Source organism: Centrocercus urophasianus, unplaced genomic scaffold (genome assembly GCF_019232065.1).
Source record: "Centrocercus urophasianus isolate 14NV4802_14NV808 unplaced genomic scaffold, USGS_Curo_1.0 seq_25, whole genome shotgun sequence".
NCBI classification, from domain to species: Eukaryota; Metazoa; Chordata; class Aves; order Galliformes; family Phasianidae; genus Centrocercus; species Centrocercus urophasianus.
Window position 1 is genome coordinate 11,357,504 of NW_024884811.1, and position 22,385 is coordinate 11,379,888.

The window sequence follows — 22,385 nt, forward strand, 5'->3', positions numbered from 1 at the left end:
GTCCAGCCCAATGATCATTCTCATGGCCCTCCTCTGGACCTCCTCCAACATTTCCACATCTTTCTTGTGCTGGGTCCTCAGGCCTAGATGCAGTACTGCATGTTGAGCTGCACAAAGGCAGAGAAGATGGAGACAATCATTTCCCTGCTCTCCTGACCACCTCTCTTTTGATGCAGCTCAGGATATTGGTATTCTGGGCCGCAAGTGCACACTGCTGGCTCAAGTCCAGCTTTTTATCCACCAGTACTCTCAAGTCATTCTTAGCAGGACTGTTCTCAGTGAGTTCTCCTGGTTTGTACTCATGTCTGGGATTGTTCCAACCAAAATTTAGCATCTTGCATTTGGTCTAGCTGAACATCAGTAGGTTCACACGGGCTTTTCAACCCTGTCCAGGTCCCTTTGGATGCCAATCTCTTCCTTCTGTTGTGTCAGCTGTACCACTCGCCTTGATGTCATCGTCAAACTTGCCCAGGGTGCACTCAATCTCACTGTCTATGTTGTTGAATAAGATGATGAAGGGCACTGATTCCAACACAGACTTCTGGGAGATGGCATTCATAACTGGCCTCTGCTTAGACAAAGGGCTGTTTACCATAACGCTCTGTCTGCAATCATCCAAACGATTCCTTACCCACCATGTAGTCCAGCTTTCAAATCCATATTTGTCCGATTTAGAGATAGGGATGAGCTGTGGGTCCATGTCAAAGGACTTGCAGAAGACCAGGTAGATTGCATCAATTGCTCTTCCTTGCTCTACTGATGCCATCACTCCACAGAAAGACAGTATTGATTTTGTCATAAAAAATCTGCTCTTGGTAAATATATGCAGGCTGTCTCAAATCACCTCCTCATCCTGCATGTACCTTGACATACCTTACGTGAGTATCTCCTCCATGATCTTTCCAGGCACAGAGCTGAAGATCACCACCTTGTAGTTCTGTGGGTCTTCTTTTCTCCCTTTATTGAAAATGGGAATGATGCTTCCCTTTTTCCAGTCAACAAGGACTTTGCCTGCCAGTCACAACTTTTCAAATATTTTGGAGAGTTGTTAGGCAATTCCATGAGCCTCTTCCTTCAGGATCCTGGGATGTTGTCCATTGTATAAACTTGCACACATTTGGTTTCATGTGGAAGTCTCGGACTTGCTCTTCTCTTACAGTGTGAGTGGTCTTGCCCAATTTGTTCCTACAGGTTCAGGGATGTAATAGACCTGGGAAGCTTCACATGCTTGAAAACTCAGGAAAAGAACTTGCTGAGTACCTCATCATTCTCCATGTCTGTTGTTGACAGTTCATTCTTCTCATTTAGCAGAGTGGGATTGCTCTCCTTTGCTTCTATTCTCTGGCCACCATACCTGTACAACCTCTTCTTATTTTTCACATCTCTTGCCAAGTTCAGTTCCATCTGTTCCTTGGTTTTCCTGATCCCATCTCTGCATGTCCAGATGGTGTCACCATATTCTTCACTGGCTGCATTTCCTTTCTTCCAATTATGGTACATTTCACTCAGTTTGACCCACTGATCCTTGGTAATTCCTTTATGGATCAGTGTAAGACCCTTCCAGCTGCCTTGCCCTTACTGTGTACATCATCCAAGAATGTCTCCTTTTTAGTCTGGCCACTTTGTGGCGTAAGAAGAAATACAAATTGAGTTTCTTTCATCCAAACAAGCTATCAAGGTTTCATTCCAGATTAAAAAATGCATAAAATTTTCTGGATAATGTCCTCTGTTGCATACTAATGTAACCAAAGCATGGTTTAAAACCTAAGCAATTATATAATTAATGAAAAACAAAATTTACTTAAGAATTAAGTACAGAGAATAAAAAAGTTTTCATGTTGCCTTTTTGTGACAGCTTTATTTTTCTACCCCTCCACTCATTCTGACTTTCTGTTGACATTGGTGCTGCTTATCTTTACCAGCCTCCCACACATATTGATTACCTCTCAAGATGATGCCTTCTTGACTTGCTGCTTTATCTAGATCTGTAACACTTGTACATTTTTAGTTACTTCTGTTTGTACACTTGGGCCAAATTTATCCTTGGTTTATGGCCAAAGAATTACATCAGGTATAAATTTGTCTCTCAATCTGCCTTACCGCTTCTGAATTCAAGCTCCCAAACACAGTCGAGGACCGGCTCCTAATGATAAAAAGATAAAATTTGTAGCATAGGGTTTGACCCTGCACATGGAAAAAAAAACCAGGACGCTAATGGAAAATACAGCTTCTTCATAAGCACAAGCATATGATTTTATGTCTGTCAAATTCCTTCTTTTTGCCTTCCCCTCTATGTTTTATTCACATGACAGGCATGAGAGGATTAAAAGGCTCTTGGGCTTACAAACATACTTCTGCATAGCTTGCGAAAAAATTATCTTATGCCTATATCTATCTATATGTATACGTTAAAACTATACGTAAAAGCAGAATAAAACCTGTGGGAATCTTTCTGTTTTTATCTTTTGAAATTTGGTTGTGTCTGTCCTATGCCACAAAGTCAGTCCTAAGACATTTGTAATCCAGTATGCAAATAAAAAACCCATATTTTTTATTATTGTTCCATATTTTTATTTCATTATATTTATTGTCATGATTAAAAAATTATTAAAAGGAAGTAAAAAACCGGATGAGGTTTAACAGAAGGAAGTGTATAGTCTTGCATCTGGGGAGGAATAATTGCATGCACCAGTACAGGTTGGGGGATGAGCTGCTGGAGGGGAGCTCTGGAGAGGGACCTGGGTGTCCTGGTGGACGACAGGTTGGCCATGAGCCAGCAGTGTGCCCTTGTGGCCAAGAGGGCCAACGGCATCCTGGGGTGCATTAAAAAGAGCATGGCCAGCAGGTCGAGGGAGGTGATCCTCCCCCTCTACTCTGCCCTGGTAAGGCCTCATGTGGAGTACTGCGTCCAGTTCTGGGCTCCCCAGTACAAAAAAGACAGGGATGTCTTGGAAAGAGTCCAGCAGAGGGCCACAAAGATGGTGAAGGGCCTGGAGCATCTCTGCTATGAGGAAAGGCTGAGTGAACTGGGTCTGTTCAGCCTTGAGAAAAGACTGAGAGGGGACCTGATCCAGGTCTATAAATATCCAAGGTGTGGGGGGCAGAATGGCGAGGCCGGACTCTTTTCAGTGGTGAGTGGAGACAGGACAAGGGGAAACGGCCGGAAACTGCAGCATAGGAAGTTCTGCACAAACATGCGCAAGAACTTCTTTGCAGTGAGGTGACGGAGCACTGGAACAGGCTGCCCAGGGAGGTGGTGGAGTCTCCTTCTCTGGAGATGTTCAAGACCTGCCTGGATGCCTACCTGTGCAACCTGGTGTAGGGAACCTGCTTTGGCAGGGGGGTTGGACTCGATGATCTCTGGAGGTCCCTTCCAACCCCTACAATTCTGTGATTCTGTGATTCTGTGAATCCAAATGATAATCCGTTTCTCAAAAGCAAAATTATCGAACGTTTAAAATAACTTATTTTTATATGACTTTTTTTTAAGAAAAAAAAAGGAGAACTCAACAGAACCATGTATTTCTTATTTTTTAAATATCTTAATCTTTTCTTTTGTAGGTGTGTTCCATTACAACTACATACCATTTTTTTTTCTCAATGAAGATTTCCTCCTGCCCTCTCCTACTTTAAAGTCTTTCATTTCTATATACTGTGCATCTACTTACAGCTGTTCTATCACATTTCTTTCACAAACATGAAATTTATGAAACTTGTAGGACATCAATTTAAAGCAGACAAAACACTTCTTTGTGCAGTAGCTTACAAATTACTTGAGCTTACTGTGTCAGAGGTTGAGGAGATGAAGTTTAACAGCAAATTTAGAAAGAATTTAGACAAATTTGTGGTAATAGTTCCTTAAAAAGACAACAAAAAACTAATCAGAGTTTATAATTTCTATAATTTCAGGGCACTGGGGAATTATTGGGGAATGGAATGGTGGGGCTTGCATGCACAACTGAAGTGACCACCACTTTGTTATCAGACTAAATACTGGGTTAGAAGAGGGACTACCTGATCCAGCAGGATGTTTTTCTTTATGAGCGTGATACTCCAGGATCTTTTCTGTTTGCATGAAGCACCTCTCCTGTAGCACATCTACTCTCAGTGGATAGCATATCACTACTGTGACATGTCTCAGGCTTCCTGTCTAGACCAACTTTGCAGCATTAGTCTGTGAGAAGCCTGAAATTTTTTTGTTTGAGACTGATCATCTGACAGCTTCTGGAAGCACTAGAGATGCATGGGGATAAATGAGAGCTAAACATGGACTGCCACAATAGGAAGGAAGTGGGTTGTTTGGATGTGTTCTGAGCAATTGATCTCAAACTGCCTTCACCTCCATACTAATGATCTTCTCAAAGCCTCAGCCCTTGTGAATGTAGGAATCCTTTGAATACTAAAAAGTTTCATGTCAGACAAATTCAAGGATTGTCACTGGCTAATTCTGCCTGCTTACACAAATATGTATCATTTTAGTGACAATTTCTTTCGTACTGATAAAGCTGTGCTCCTAATTCTTTGCTCACAAGTTCCTGCAGTAAAGCTACCAAGCACATAGCTTTTGTTGTGTATAATTACAGTACTGTGCGCATACCTCTAAAACTGATTTGAAGCTTTCTTTGTGACCCCGTGATCTTAAGCTGTCTGTATGCCACTAAGACCCTCAGGGTGAGTTTGAGGAGGAGGATGTCCCCGGGGGACTGCCACAGCAGCTGAGAACTTTGTCATGTTCCAGCGACACTTTAGCAGTGCCCTGCTTCTCCTGGGATCGATACGGAAACCTCTGTGACAGCTTTACACCGAGGTGAGTCTTCTGTGAGTATCCGGCAAGTGTCACATCCAAGTAACACACATCTCTTGGGTCATAATATAGTATAAGTGATAGAATAACATTTCATTTCAAACCACAATTCTTATTCTTCATATGCAGAAAATACAACAGTTCCTTTTAACAGAAGAAAAACAATTTGATAGTTCTCACTCTCTCGGAATGGAAAAACGCTGTTTAATTTGAAGTCATCTGAAACACAAGCAAGATATATATCTTTATATATCTTTATATAATAGAAATATATAATGAGATAGATATAATTAAAATGTTTTCTTATCTAGTTATGCCTTCAATGTTTCATAGGTTTTTCCTGACCTTTTCTTATCTGTAGGTAAGGCTAACAGAAATGAATAAACTTATAGTGAAGATTTTACTGTGGTTGAACATCTTTCCTCTTCCTTTTTATACATGATTTTCCTCAAAGCAAGAAAAACAAAAACCTTTCAAACAGAGCACAAGCTATTTTGTTTAAGCTTATTATATTAGAAAAGAAATTTTAAAAGTTGTTAATTACTTCTTCAAAGCACTAGCAGATATAGTAAATTCAATTAATTCAGGTGTTTTATGTAGTTTCTTTTTTTTTGAAAGGTGAATACATAGAAATAGTAACTCAATCATTACTTGGCGTTACAAATTCAGTAGGAGTTCTGTTTCAATTAGATTGTGCAATATAATGTTGAAAACAGCTTACTAATGCCAGTATTTTTTAAATTGTGGAGTCTTTATCCTTTCATTACCGTATTGTTTACTGTGATGGAATTGTATCTTCTAGCTTCTTTTTCCTGAAGTAATCTATAGCAAATTTTATATCAGCAAAGTATTACACATTTCATTTGTATAGTTACACAAAGGTTTGCACGTGTTTTCAACTTCTTAATGTAAAGTTTGAAAACCAGGTCACAAGTGTGTGAAAATTTTGACTTCAATTTACATAATTCATATTACAGTAACTGAGAAATATTTTCTCTGACTAGCAGATATGGCAGGCAGAAAATAGAAATCGCCTTTTAAAGACACCTCTAATACTGATGTGCAATAATCTAATTAAAATTTTGTCCATTTCTGGTTTAATAATCCTTGATTATTCCTTACTTTCCTTAGGAGATTTATTTTCATCATAAAACATGTTACTGGCAGATTCTTCATATTTATATTGTATTTTCTCTTTTAAAAATATTGCTTTGCTATGCTACTGTAAAACTTTGTTTTACAAGTTTTACAAATTTTGTTGTACAAGTTTGTTGTACAAGTTTTACAGTATGCTTTTAATGACATTTCAAATCTTTTTTTATCAATAGCTGTGAGAATCTATGACTTCGATGTTCTTGAAAACTCTTGATTCCCAGAGCACTTTTGAGTCTAGCAGTGATAAAAAAAATGGAGATGAGCAAGAGAACTTAGTGAAAGCAGGACATTCTGGTACACACTGTAATACATTACGTACTCCAGACACCATTGATAGTGGAACTATTGTACCAGTATGAGGAGAATATGTTTGATTTTCTATGTTCAACTGAAGTTTAGTTGTTATTTTTCAAGCAACTGTGATTTTAATCTATTTTTGAAGTAAATTAACATAGATATGAAGTGACTGTAATATTAATGAGATGAGAAATAACAATATCTGAAAATTTGAATATTTGCAGACTTCTTTCTTTTTATAGCGGGGATTCAGGAAGACATATATATATATATATATAGTCGTAGTTGTTCTTCTTGTTGTGTCTTTGGTACACACTTGGCATTTATCTCATGCTCCACAAGCAAAGTCCCATTATCAGCCGCTGACTACCATTTTTAACATAAAGAATCAGAGCAAAGGGGTGAAGAGCCTCGTCACCCAGCCTCTCTCACCCATGTCTTGTCCTTGGGAAATACAGCACTACAGACATTTCCTCTTGTCTCTCATTTTATGAGCTTTAAGTGGACCCATTGCAATGGAATCGCTTAAACTGTAAGAAAGTATGGGAAGAAAATCCTCCAGTTTATGTTTCTTTGCTCACAAGCAAGGATGTTTTCTACTACTGAATGAAAATACCAATGTGATTAAAATTTAGCGAGCTTCGTACTATCGGTCTAGCTTTTCATTTAATGGAGAATAAAATATTTGTACTTCAGAAAAAGTTCATGGAAGTGCAATCATGTTAATCAATAGAAATTTGATGTGAAGCATATGGCTCAGATATTAAACATTTCACTGTGCCGCTGTCCAGCTTGGTGTCTCCTGAGACTGATCATTAAATCATATGGCAGTGCAGTTTGACATTATTTGTTGCTGTTCTTTTAACAAGTGTACTATTTGCTTATGAAACCAGGTTACATTTTTGAAAGAACATACAAGTTTAGTACTGTACAGTCCCTCTTCTACAAAAATTGAACTAATGCTTATTTTGAATGAAGTACTCTGGAAGAATACAATGGAATAGTCAACATACAGAGGAGGAATTTTCTTAAAGTGCCTCTGAAATGAGACACAGAGGTTAACATCACTGTTATGAATATTTTCAGTCCGGAATGCGTAAGGAGCAAAAAGCCTTGGCTAGAATTCATGTTCAAGCTCCTGTGATAGGAAATCTTACATTTAGAACTGATGGTACAAGAAACCCCAGGAATAATCATCATTGGATATTGAGTAGACACTTAAGATCTGCTATCTGCAGAAGCAAAAGCTGCAAGACGGAAGTAGAAATACATGTAAAACAGTGAAAACCTCAGAAAATTGCAGGTTACAGTATGTTTCAGGAAAACATAAATTGAAAGCTTGGAGCCCCAACTTACATAGAAACACAGAGAGAGAAGGAAGGAAGGAAATTTGCTGAGAGCTTATGATTTTCTCTGCCCAAAGTGTACAGTGAAATTAAAAAGAAATCTTCAGACTCTGTAAATATTTTAAAGTGTCGATAAATTTAAGCCTCCCTCTGATAGGAGTGACATCTTCACGTTAATTCAACAGTCATCTTAAATATGAAATATTGAAAATAATCTATCCACAGTAGGAAGAAAAAAATATTATGACCCTTGAAGTTCATTGTTCTATGCTTGTACCAAAGCACTGGCAACTCCTGCTGGCAGACTGACAGCAGTGTAAACTGAGATATACTAATTAACACAGCTGTTGAATTCTCTCAGAAATTATTTCACACCTGCCCCATCTTTTTCTACCTAAGTGTGAATTACAGTAACGTCTAAAGAATTAACTGACTGGATATTCCATGCTATTGGACTTGGAATAAATCAGTTACAAATCATTTTATAAGGTTATGTGTTTGTGAGGCATATCTAAGGAAATGCTACTAGGTCTAAGTGCTAAATCTTGGACAGTGTTCTGGGCACTTGAGTCCCAATGAGTTCCTACAGCATGGCCTTAGACAAGAATAAAGGCTCTGTCTGGGGCTGCTGTGGGACGTGGGGTGGATGAGAGTCTTGGGGGGCTGGTTGGGTCAGAGAAGGTTCAGTGATTCCCTCAGGACATTCATGAGAGGATAAATTAGAACTGTCCAGAACATCATCAGTAATTTATTCTCCCAACGAGGATTTTTGTCTCCATTTAGACTGCCCATGGCCACCCAGCTCCACTGTCCTTCAAGTCACAGTACTGCGCTCTTCATGCTTTGGTAGTTCTTCTGCATGTTATACAGTGACCACAGATTGTCTCCTTCTCCAAATTGGGATATATATCCCATATAAAGTTCAGAACAATGCAAGTGTTTTTCTTAATACCTTATCTGTAGGAACTTTCTCAGCACCAGTACAGGAACTGGCAAACTAAACACTGTTTTCCTTACATTCTCCATGGGGAACCTGCAACAGTGCGATGCTGAGCAGTTTGCTGAGGCTGGGGTTTCACAAAGTGGATGTCTAGTGTACCTGACACCATATGTACCTGAAGAAGAGGATAGGTTTCTCAGGGACAAACTTGTTCTGCTGGCACCTTTTCAAACAACTATCTTGATCCTATAGGCAGCATTTGTAACCACTCTTTCTGTCCCATTTTCTCTCTTTTTGAGAATTGCCACCTTTAGAAGAGTGTCAGACCTCTACCAAATGACTGAGAAGATATTCATTTTGTTTTCTTGCTTCCTTCTTAATCCAGCAAAGCACTGCTGGTATAGCTGGACAAACTTTGGGTGGTGGAGGATACAGGAATGGAAGTTTTGCATTTGCCATGAAATTGCATGGAAGAAACAACAGAGTGGCATTTATAATCAAATTAGAAATGAGGAGAGATGAGGGGTTTCCTAATGGAGAAGTGGTGGTCCTCGTTCCTATCTTCAGTAAGTATACCTAGGGCAAATCAAATGATCCTGCAGAATCTACTGAGAAGCAGAAAACCCAGAAGACCTGTACTTTTCTTGCTGCCTGTGTAGGTGGTAGGTGGAGGAAAAATAAAAAATAAGAGACAAGATCCTTATGTTAAAGAAAGTTTATAGTCAAGATGTTAAATACAGAATGTATGAAAATAATTAAACTTTTGTCATGGTTTTATGATTTATGGTTATCGGTATTCCACATTATAACATCATGTGGTGCACTGGGAGTTAAAGACTTACTGGTCCAGTTCAGAGACTGCTGATATTTCTGAGTTCCTGGGTCTGAGAAGAGAACTACATACTCCAGTGGACTGTGTGCTTCTATTTCTTGTTCAGAGGGAAAGATAAAAACTATTTGCAGATCACAAGACTGTAGCCAGCCAGGAAAGAGAGGTGATTGTTCTCTTATACTCGGCTCTTGTGAGGCCCCATCTGCAGAACTGCGTCCAGGCCTGGGACCCCCAGTACAAGAAGGACGTGGAGCTCTTGGAGCGGGTCCGGAGGGTCACTAAGAGGATCAGAGGGCTGGAGCACCTCTCTTATGAGGAAAGGCTGAGGGAACTGGGCCTGTTTAGCTTAGAGAAGAGAAGGCTGCAGGGAGACCTCATTGTGGCCTTCCAGTACTTGAAGGGAGCATACAAACAGGAAGGATGTTTACTAGGGTTACGAGGGTGGATAGTGATAGGAAAAGGGAGAACGGTTGTAAACTGAGACATGGGAGGTTTAGGTTCAATATTAGGAGTAAATTTTATACTCAGAGGGTGATGACACACTGGAACAGGTTGCCCAAGGATGTTGTGGATGCCCCATCCCTGGAGGCATTCAAGGCCAGGCTGGATGTGTCTCTGTGCAGCCTGGTCTGGTGGTTGGCGACCCTGCACATAGCAGGGGGGTTGAAACTGGATAATCACTGTGGTTCTTTTCAACCCAGGCCATTTGATGATTCTATGATTCCTGCTCACCTCTGCAGGAATCCCTAGGTGTCTCACATTCAGCATTGGAGTGAGGCCTTTAGTTATTGGACACTCTCTCTCATTTTATTTGATTTATTAGCTTCAATTCCAATTATGCTGCATTATATTGTGTTATCCTGCATTCTAATAACTTATTCAGTAAATTAACTTTCCTCCTCAGAGCATTGCGACAGTTTTGATTTTAGGCCCATCTTCCTGCCCTTCCCTCTTTCCCTTTTTCACCTTTCCGAGGGTATGGATCTGTGGATCCCTCCACCCCATTAGTCACAGAACCAGGCCAAACCAGCCCATAAACCATTGACTGTTTTGTGTGCATTACAATACCTGTTCAATGTATCACACCTCCTTGGAAGGGTTAGAATATATTAGCATTAGTTTAAGAAACTTATGAATTGAACTATGAGGAAGAGCATGTTTCATAAATACGGGAAACTCTAAATTCTATAGAGACATGTGTAGACCAAGTAATATTTCATACTTAATTCTGTTTTCCTCCTTTATCACTTCGGGTTGAAAAATGTACAGCAGTAGTTGCTAAAAAAAACAAGAATAATAAAGAAATAAGCAAAATATTGCACAAAGCCAAACCAAACCAAACTAACTAAACCAAACCAAACAAAACAAAAGAAACCAATGTAAAACAAAAAGAAATGAAAAGCACCAAATGAAGAGATTTTTCCCCAATGAAAGGTTAATTGAAGAAAGGCAAAATGTAGATACTAAAATAATGCAACTAAATAAATCTGTCACTCCAGGGAAAGACAAGTAACAGACTTCACTGTAACAAAAAGGCATCATTAAGCTGACTGAAATGCTCTGTTTAAGCACTGGAAACTGCTTGTAATTAATGATTTCTATCAAAACATTTGATATTTCCTTTGGAAAAACTTCACAGACAGGAGCAGGTACATAGGTAAATGCGTAGTTTCTAACAGGATTAAATGATGAACAATCGAGACTATTTTGTATGTTTCAATAATAAGTCCAATATATGTAATTAAAAGTATAAAACTAGTGCAAAGATAGTGTAGCTGTACTGAATAAGAAGAGTACTGTGCAGCCATGTCTTTCCAGTACTACCAGATGGATACTGTCTTCTTGCCTCCCCTATTGATTCTATTTCAGAAGCATGGAGATGAAATGCACTCACAAAGCTATGTAAACCAAAAAATCAGGAACAGAACAGGGAGAAGTTCAAAAGCTGTTGAATTAGATATTTTTATTCAGAATTTAGATATTCATGACAGAGACAAAAAGAAAAAGGAGGGAGGAAGACAGTCCAGTAGTTGGACACATCTTTAGCACTTCTTATTGAATTATCCATGGTCCTGGTTTTGTCAAATAGGAGTATCCACAACACTCTGTACATCCTGTATTTAGATATCATCCAATTTGACCAAACGATATAACAATACTTTTTGGTGTGAATAAGAAGTACTTAAGGAGATAAACAAAATTTCTAACAGAAAGATGGCAGTTTTGTGAGATAGTCTGAGATGGCATGGTCTGCAATTCATCCTTGGAGAGTTATTCTAGTGAGGAAGGAATGTCATGACAAACAGCATCCTCAAGCGGACAAAATTCCTTAGACTTTAAACCTTACCCGGAGCCTGCAGCTTCATTCTTTACACAAGTACAGTGTTCAAGCTGTTACTGGTGTTTGCAAAAGGGCCACAACCTATTTGTTTCTTCAAAACCTCTCATTTCCCTGTATTTGTCTTCACTAATGTGTGGTAGATGTGGCATGGTAAAAGCACACAGAACCTATAAAACATACTTCCTTTTTAGCTTGCGCATTTGTACTCTATAGAGAATTTAGGTGTTATCACCCACTCACTGGAGTCACACGTGAATGCACAGCAGAGATTTGTCGTTTGGTTGACAATTAACTGCAAGACCTTATGAACCTGGACACCAAAATTTGTGGCTTTTACAACTTAGTCATCATCCACCTTGAAGGAAATGAGAGGACCTATAAATCACTCCAATTAATCACGCCCCTCCCCCTAAAAAATGTAGTTGAAGCACTCCAGAAATAAAGCCATATGGCACAATCATGTCAGATCTGTTTATATAAGCTGTTCCTAGAAACAGAGGTACTGTAATACCAGATTTCCATATACTGAATCAATATTTGAGTGTTTGAGACCAGATGTTTTATAAGATGCCATTAAGTGCACAGAGCACATTAACAGGTTCAAAACAGGCAACCCTGAGCAACCCTGTGATCCTGTGTCTCCACTTGCATTCTTCAGTCTCACAGCACCGACATACACTCTCCAAACTATTTTGATTGGATTCAGCAGACCTAAACAGATTGTGACTATCGTGCCTTGTTTTTTCTTGAAGAGTTTTATACATTTAGGACCAGCAATAGCAAACTAATGAACTGCTTGTTTATTTGAACTACCGCTCCTGTTTGATGTGCTTGTTGGATTACACAATCTTTGAGAGGTCTCATTTTTGCATTGCATTGTTTCTAGGCTGCGATGCAATGATTTTAGCTGTACCTTAATGAACATCTGCATGGCCAGTGACATTTCTCTGTCATTCTGCTTAAGACCTAAAAGTATAGTATTTACTGACTGGAATACAGTTTGTGCAAGCATAAAAGAAGGCATATGTTTTACTGTTATTTTTTTCTCAATTTGGTGTTTAGCTTTGGCAAGATTATATCAGATGTGGAGTTAGAATTATTCTGTGTGTTGTAACTCCATTATGTTATGTTGTATATGACAATACATATTTTTGCATTAATCAGCATTTTAAGTCTCTATCTGAAAAACTGGATGTTTTACGGTCTACTGAGAATTATATATTTTCCTAAATTGTACTGTTTTGTAAGAATAAAATCCATGTTATCTATACCCCTTCCATGTGCAAAAGGCTGAATTCATTGAGATATATCAAATGATAATTCTTTGAACATTTTTCTGAGACAAAAGCAAAAAGTGTATATCAGGAACTCTTTGAAACCTTTAGACTGGTGGGTTGACAAATTATGTAGCTATACATTTCTTTGTGTTTTTTGTTTTGTTTTGTTTTGTTTTTAATTCTCCACTGCCTTCTCTCAAGACAGCTGATGCCTGCTGCCTCCAGATGTACATCAATTTTTCTTGCTATTCAAGTGAATTAGCTACTTCCAGTATCTTTGATAATACACAGTGTGAGTTCTGTGTATTATTAATCATATTTTATAACATGTAAATAATTTTAAATAAATTATCACTATGCTTACAACAACTTTCCTATGCAAAAAAGCAGTGGTTTAAAAGACAGTTTTGTAGAGGTCACAATACGGATTTGACTGGACAGTTACTCTTGTTTTTGGTGTTTCTGTTTGGAAAAATAATTTAAAATGTGGATGCCATGTCTGAAAATGAAAACTGTTTGTTATTCATGACAAGGAGTAAGCTGATTTTCTTTAGGCTTTAGTTGTAATTTGTGGAGACTGCATCATTTGCCCATCAAAACATCCTGAGGGAAATGGGTCTGGTTAGTCTTGTGGCAAGGAGGCTGAGTGGAGATGTCATAACTCTCTACAATTACTAACTTATCCTGCAATCAGGACCAACCAAAATTCAAACCCTATGTCTGAGAGAATTATCCAAACATTTCCTGAACTCTGACGGACTGGGGCTGTGACCAGTGCCCTGCACAGCCAGTTCCAGTGTCTGACCACCCTCTGGTGCAGAATCTTTCTCTGACTCCTGCTTGATCCTCCCCGCAGCCTGTGCTGTTCCCTTCAGCCCTGCTGTTGCCACTAGAGAGCAGAACTCAGTGCTATGCTCCCCTTGAGGAGCTGCAGCTGCTATGAGGGCTCCCCTCAGTCTTCTCTGCTCTGCACCGAACCAACACAGGGGCCTCAGCTGCTTCTGACTCACCTTGTCCTCCTGACCCTTCAACATCCTCATTTGGACACATTCTAAAGAGTTTTAAATCCTTCTTACATTGTGGTTCCCCAAACTGTACACAGTACCTGAGGTGAGACTGCCTAGAAGAAGTTTGTTGTGCGGTGGGTGTCTGTCTCTTTTCTTAGTTGCCAGGCAGTAGAATGTGAGCAAATGGCCTCAGTTTGTGTGAGGAGCATTTAAAGGATGCATGGATGTAACACTCAGGGACATGTTGTAGTCGTGGACTTGGTAGTATTTGGAGATGGCTGAATTTGATGATTTTATGAGTCTTCTCCTATCTAAATAATTCTGTAATTCTAAGATTCAAATGAGACATTGAAAAATATTTCAGCAGTAGCCAGTAGGCACCATTTATTAGAACAATTTTCCTGCAGATTTATCATGATAATCAAATATTTTTATAATTTTATACCATATTATAAACTGCTTGTGAAATCACTTACTATTTATTTCCTTTACAGATCTTTTAGGAGTATTACTGAAGCAATGAATGAAAGTAAAATTTAATGCTTGTTGGTGCATTTGGCATTCAGATGTCACAACAATAACACTGTGAAAGTATTAGAAAAGTATTAGAATAGCATTAGAAAAAGTATTAGAATAAAACAAAATATGTGAATAGAAAAATATCCTTCTTTCAGTGAATGAATTTGTACAAGAATTATGCCTAGTCACTTTGCTTTTAAAGATTTTAAAGTTAAAATGCTCAGATTTTAGGTTTTAGGAAAAAAAATCACACTGCTAATGTAACTTATAATACACTATTGCTCAGAGAAAACCATTTCAGATTCAGGTAGACTTTGTTATTCAATCCACAGTGAAGAAGCCATGTTTTGTATGTTTTACTACATTTCACTGCAGATCCTCGACATAAATTCTGCTGGGATCTTGATACCAATAAAATTTTAGGGAATTGTTTTTATCCAAACATCAGTAGAAATGAGACCCTTTAATGGCTAGCTATCAGCTATATGATAGTATGTTATGTATGTAACAGTGTGATTATTATGGCAATTAGAAAAAAAATACATTTTCAGCTTGGAAAATGCAGAATAAATTACAAAATGAACTATTTTATTTCTCTATATTTTACAATAGTAAATCAAATACAAATATTCTAAATTGATTTATAATGAAAATAAGGTATTTAATTTTAAGTCAGTTAAAATTTTAGACTGTACCATGTGAAACAGCAATGTAATATATTTCAGCTATGCTCCCATTCTCTTCCAAGACCAATAATTCAAAATTAAATTAAGAAAGCACCAAGAATTCTTCTTTTAAAAACTAAGGGCTCTCATAAGGCTTCTAACAGCCACATTCAACCTTGGAAGGGATGATCGAGAAAGGCTCTATATTTTAATAAAGAAATAGGATATTGTCACAGAGTTATCTAGATCAATCTGTATCCCGGCAGGGGAGTAGGTCTGCAGGCCACCAGCCCAAAGTAAGGGAAAAGGAAAAGGGGGGGGAGTAGGGAGATGGGAGCTGTGACCAAAGACAGAACAGCAGCAATGATCTGAGGAAGAAAGTTAATTTTACTAAATATGATATCAGAATGCAAGGTAATACAATAGAATACAATATAATCAGAATTGAGGCTATAATAAATCAAATAAAATGAGAGATAGAGTGTCCGAAACCAAAGGCCTTACTTTGAATTGAAGGTGGAATGGCTGGGGAGCCACCCACACACTGCCAGGCAGTGAGAGAGAATCCCAGCATTTGTGGGTCATATCTTCTCCTCTGAACACAGTGATGTCCTCCGGTGCTTTTCTCTTCTGAGAACCAGGTATCTGGAAGTTAGTCCGTGGAACTGAAGTGTTAACTCTTTAATTCCACAAGCTTTACAGGATGTTATGATGTGGAATACTGATAATAAAAATCATAAAACCGTAATAGATATAAGGAGCCTGGATCAGATCCTAAGTAAAGGATCGCTTAAAAAATGAAAGACTAACTATTTGTTTTATTCACAATAAAATTCTTCAATATTTTCAAAGTAATTTTCAAATTTAAACACATGCATAGAAATCTTTATCTGTGAAATATTGGTAACGTATAGTCCCAAGGAGCTTTAAAATCAATGTTTGAAGATGAGAATTACTCATGATACAGAAACTCAAATATACATATTTATATATTTACTAAATATATACATATTTACTGTATATTTCATAGAATCATAGAATAATACAATGGTTTGACTGGAAGACCTATAAGATCATCTAGTTCCAACCCTCCTCTATAGGCGGGAATACCTCCCACAAGACTAATTTACTCAAAGCCCCCTCCAGCCTGACCTTGAACCTTGAATGTTTCCAAGGAGGGGGCATTCATAGCCTCATTTGTCAACCCATTCCAGTGTCACGCCACCCTCATAGTAAATAATTTCTTCCTAATATCTAGTCTAAATCAACCCTCTTCCAGTTTAAAATCATTTCTGATTGTCCTGTCACTACCTGCCCTTATTAAATGTCCCTCTCCAGTTTTCTTCCTGTAGGCCCCCTTCAGGTACTAGAAGGCTATAAGGTCCCCTTGGAGCTTTTTCTTCTCCTGGCTTTAGAGCCCCAGCTCCCTCAGCCTATCCCCATATAAAGCAAATATATATATATATATATATATATATAGTAATTTTAAGACATTTTAAATTTTAGCAAATTCTTATTATATGGACACTGAAAAAGAATCAGTAAATTTCTCCTAGTCTAGTATTATTATAAACAAAATGAAACATTTAGCTAAGAAGTTGAGACTGTTGTTAATGTGGTACGTTGTGAGTCCAAGTAAATATCAACATTTAACAAAAAATCATTGAATAACAGTCCTGTTGGTCTTTTCTACCTTTTTCCACTTATGATTAAATCATTCTTTCATGTATACTGGGTGCTGACAGAGCCGGGTCTGCCCTGCAGCCTGAGCCCCAGTGGGTTGCATGTTGGCTGTGGAGCTCTGTTTGGGTGGCCACAGAAGCTCCTGTGGTTGCAGAAGCCACGAGGGATGTAGGTGCTGTGGCTCTGTGCTGGGTGGAGGCTGTGACAGAGTTCCTCCTTGTCCCTCTTCGGTCTTCTATGCCCAGCACTGAGCAAAGGCTGTGTGTTCAGCCTGCTCTGGGCTGCTGCTGGTCCCCTTCCCAGCTCAGAGTCCTGGGCTGGGCACTCACCTCACAGGGCAGAGTCATTTCCACTGGGGAGAATGGGAGGGGACATGGGAATTCCCAAGCAGACTGTCAAGTGCCAAAATGGAGAGGCATGGACTGGTTTTGCTACTTAAAAAAGTGCTTAGGTTTTTATTATTTTGAATTGTCCTTTAAAATTGATGAAATGTTGAAACAAAAGTCCCTGCTGGAGCAGTTGGAATTGAACTTTTTGCTGCACTTCAGTTCTTCTTCCCATCCAAACCAAAGTCCTCTGGTTATCCAAAGGAACAGCTGCCTCTGCAGCTTCTCTGTCACTGCCTGGAAGCTACAGGGGTCTCAGGGCCATCTGCTATGCCAGCACAGCAGCTCAGAGGATGCCAGTCACAGTCGTCTCCTTTTCCTCAGAGCTCAGGAAAGAGGAAGTAGGAGGTCCTGGGGAAGGATGAGGATGGAGAATGGGAAGAAAGGGCAGTAAGGTGCAGACACTAGCACAGGGGCTCTCTGGCAGATGGTGACTGTTCAGTGCCAAGATCTGAGAGCCACTAGTCTGCCACTGGTAGATGTAGGTAGCAGTGTCTCCAGGCAGAAATGATATGGAAGTGCCTGCCCTGCCCTGATGGAGATGGACTCATCTCCATGAGCACTTCCTCTGGAGGAATGTCCACCTCTGTTTGCTTGATGCTGCTTTCAGGTGGATCAACATCCATTGGCTCCAGTTTGCTGCTGCTTCCCTGAAGCCTTGGCTTCTTTGGTGGATGAGGATCCATCCTCCTCTACGACAACACAAATGGTGGGAAGGGACTTTCAAAATTGCTCCGGGAGCCACAAGCGTGCCACCAAGATACTAGTCAGTTAACAAGTGGTATTGTGTTGTCAGGAAGCCTGTATTTATAGTGGTTGTTAGGGAGATGGCTCATGACATCAGAAAGCCATGGCGGTATGACTCTAAGAATGTCCCATGATGACCAAAACATGGCTGGGCTGGGCATGGGGAGGCTGCAGCCTGAGAGATGCCCTGTGTGCCACTCCCTTTTTGAATCAGTTCTCTTTAATGTTTTCACTGGTGACGCCAGTGAATATCGGCAAGTTATATTAAATTTGTGGATGGTGCTAAATTGGAAGGATTGTTGCCTCTCTTGAGGATAGAGAGCCCTCGCACCAAGGTCTTGACACTGCATGAAGCAGAGCAAGTGCTGAAGTGCTGGGATCTGCAGCTGGGATGGGGCAGCCCTGGCTCTGTGTAAAGGATGGGGAAGGAGAGCAGTCCCACTGAAAGGGACCTGGGGGGTGCTTGTTGATGTCAAGTTGCCCGTGAATCACAGTGTGCCTTGGCAGCCAGAAGAGCTATCCATCCTCTGGGGTGCATCAGGCCCATCACTGCCAGCCAGGTGAGGGAAAAGGTTGTCCCACTGTGCTCTGTCTGCTGCAGCCTCCAGCACTGCTTGCAGGTTTGGGCACCAGAATACAAGGACATAAAACTATGAAAAAGCATTCAGATGAGGGCTACAGAGATTTTACAGAACATTTTAAGGATATAAAGCTGAGAAATGATATATGTGATAATGATTAATTTGCAACACTCTTTAGACAAATTTTGCGGAATAAATATTCTTGAAGCTTGAGTCTAATTAGATTAAAATAAAATAAGTTATATCTGTGCTTAATAAAGGAATAAATTCAATACTAAAGAAAAATCCAAAATACTTCTCAGAGAATTCTGTTCTTGAATGAGAGTGGAAAAGTGAGATCTTGATAAGATAATGCATATCAAAATCCTACAGATATTTTAGTAGTCTGTAAAAGCGATGACATGCCAGCTTAAACCCGATTGATAATGTTGAGATTGTGAATCCAGAGCTCTGTCTGCCCATAGAAAATACTGGTTCAATGTCATCAGCTCACATGAAAAAAAAAAGCAAGTAACTTTTGAAACTCTAAAGACTGGCTGGTCCTTCACAGCAAAATAATCACCAAAACAATTTAACTTTGAAGTGTGCTTACCTTCATAGACAAACCAATTTTATAAACATTGTGTGTCTGTACTCTGAACTCAACATCACAATTCTGCTGTTTTTACTGGTAATTATATTTAGACTCGCATTTCTTCACTGTAAGTATAGTTTACTTACTGGGTTAAAGATAGAAAAACAATTTATTGAGTACTGTCTTTACCACTAAATGTTAAAAAAATTATTTCCTCTTCTTGACAAAAAGTATATTTTATGTTCATTGCTACTGAGCTTTTGTTGGTGGCAAAATCTACTATCAGCAATACTGATATTTCTTTGTTGGTAGTTTACTTTCAAAAATGAATATTATTTTAGAGCACTGTGGGAGGTATTTTGAAATCTTATCTAGACATATCTGATCCAGAAAATGAAACATGAAAATGATTTACCATTCATTTTCTCTGAGTTTTAAATTCATAAGCATGACCAATGAATTTCAAGTCATAGAATAATTCAGGTTGGAAGAGAGCTCTGGATGTCATTCTCTAAATATATGTACATATAAGTTGCTTGTGTTCAATTAAAAACAAAAAAACCCCAATACTTCAGAATCCACATCAGAGTTCAACATTTTACTGACTTCACTACAAGCTCCAGTTCAGAAGGAAAGCAGAAATTAAGATGATGTAATTAAGCTGCTAATAGTTACTTAAGACACCTGTGGGACAAACCCTTCATCTCTAACCAACAGTACTGTCTATCTATTCAGGTCAACAGAGTGAGCTAGAGATGTACTAAGATTTTAATTTCATCTGTGCATTTGAAACAAATATCTTTTGTACAGATATTTCAAACTTTATATTTTAAATAAAAGTAAAGATATATAAATACAATGTAAAGACAAAATACACCTAAATATTTGGGTTTGATTACTCACTTGGTGATTAGCTGCTTGCTAGTTATTATTAACTTTCTTTCTGAAACTATAGCCAGAAAAAGTGTCTTTTGATCACTTTAAAATGCAATTATAACACAGGAAGACATTTCCCTTACCTCCAATATGATAATTTTTACTTCATTCCTTTCTCTTTCTGAATAATAGAAATAGTAAACTAGTGCTTGAAGGTATATTTCATAGCTGGAAAAAGACAATAGCAAGAGCAGAAGGGAAGACTTAATGAGGTCACTCTCCAGAAGATTTTAAGCATTTTACCTTCCAGTCTGCAGAAACTGCAGAATCTTTATCTAAAAGATTTTGTTGGTAGTTACTTTCTAAAAGAACAGGACTTGCTAAGAAGAGGACTCCTAAAAAATGAACATTCACCAGGATGTTGATAGTAAGCAGCCTTGAAAAGCAGTTTCCCCCAAAGACTTACAAACCTCAAAATTAAACCCTGAGCTATGTTGTGGAGTTTTCACTTCACCAACAATAACCAGCAACTTCATCCTTATACCAACTACTAGGAAGGCAACAAAGAATGAGATTATTCAAGACTTGTATATTTGTTAGTTGATTGTTATTTTTTAATACAATAAAGTGTGCTTAGAAAATCCTCTTGCTTGAACTGGAATGATATGTATATGTATACATACACACACACATATACCTATTTATGTATATATTTATAAGTGCTAATGCCATTCAGGCATGCAGATATCTATATAGAAAATAGTACAAAAGTTCTATATTCAGTGCCACTGACATGTTAGAAACATTTGTCCAGAAGGACATAGGACATATATAGTTCTACCTTTGGGTAAGGAGTGGACTAGATGAAATTCTGTGATCGATTTATTCTTATATTTCCAAAATTCTATTACATGAAGTCTCAACAACCTGCTCTATTCCTTCAGTACTCTTATTGCAAAAAACTTTTTCCTTATGACCAATCTAAATCTCCAGTCTTTAATCTGAAACCATTTCCCCTTGTCCTGTCATGGCACACCCTGCTAAAGATCAGTCCCCTTTCTTATAGAGTCCCTTCAGATACTGCAAGGCATCTCTCAGATCTCCCTGAAGTCTTCTCCAGGCTGAACAGCCCCAGCTCTTTCATCCTGTCCATGTAGGAGAGGTGTTCCATGCCTTGGATAATTCCTGTGGTCCTCCTCTGGACATGCTCTAAAAGATATACACCTGCCCTATATTGGGGACTCCACATCTGGAGGCAGTATCTCACCTACACAGAGTAGAGCAGCAGGATCTCTTTGACCTGCTGGACATGCTCCTTTTAATGTAGCCCAGGGTTCATATTGACAGTATTAGTATGAACTGCCTACTCTCCTTATTCATCTGTCCTTATGGTATATTTCTTGTCATAATCCATAGCTGTTGGTAATTGGGCAATTTTGACATTTATTGAAAGACTTCTTTGGAGTGCTGAAATGTCTTGTTGAAAAATTTCAGAATTGGAAGATTTTTTTTAAATAATGCTTTTATTCCTTTGTATTCTATGTATATATGTAGCCATTTAACCACTTTAATGTGTGTGATGCTACAATTGTCTTATACTGCAAAGCGATGATATTTTGAGCTAGGAAATGCATTTCCATCAACTTGAAGTAGCAGCTGTTCAGTTGCAAGAAGTAATTTGATATGCTGCATTTACATTTTGATCTGTAAATAGTACCACTGCAGTGTTTTCAGGCCCTCAAGATATTCTTAGAATTGCATTCCAACTGTAAAAAAGCTTCAGCCCACAGAACCACTGTAATTATTTAAGACAGAAAGCTATTTGGCTGATTTTCAAAATACCTTCATATGTGGCCTTTCGGTGATCATTTGATCTATGGTGAAGAGAAATACTGCTTAAGTGATGAGTTCTGTTTTAGAGAGAAATATTTTAACAGATTCTAGATAGAGGCTCCAGTGCAGCTAATTCGAGGACTAAGCCAAAATTTTGACAGTGATTAAAGATATTTTTCTGGGTTAGATTGTGGACAAACTCTTCTACCACTGGAACACTGAGTCTCATTTGGGAAAGTTTACAGAGATTGGGAGAAAGTTACTGCAGGTAGCATAAGTAATCAGATATACTAGCTTGGAGTGAAAAAGGGAGCACACTAAATTCATATATTTTTAGATCATCTTCTTAAGGCTCTTTTACATTCCATGTCACATTCTTAGCTGAAGGTCAGGATCCATTTGAAATGATCTCTCTTATATACAATGGGAATTATAGACTGTGGAGTCTGCTGCAATTAATTTTTTTTTTAATTATTTGATAAGACTTTTACCAAATTACATGTATTTCCACAAAGTCATGTT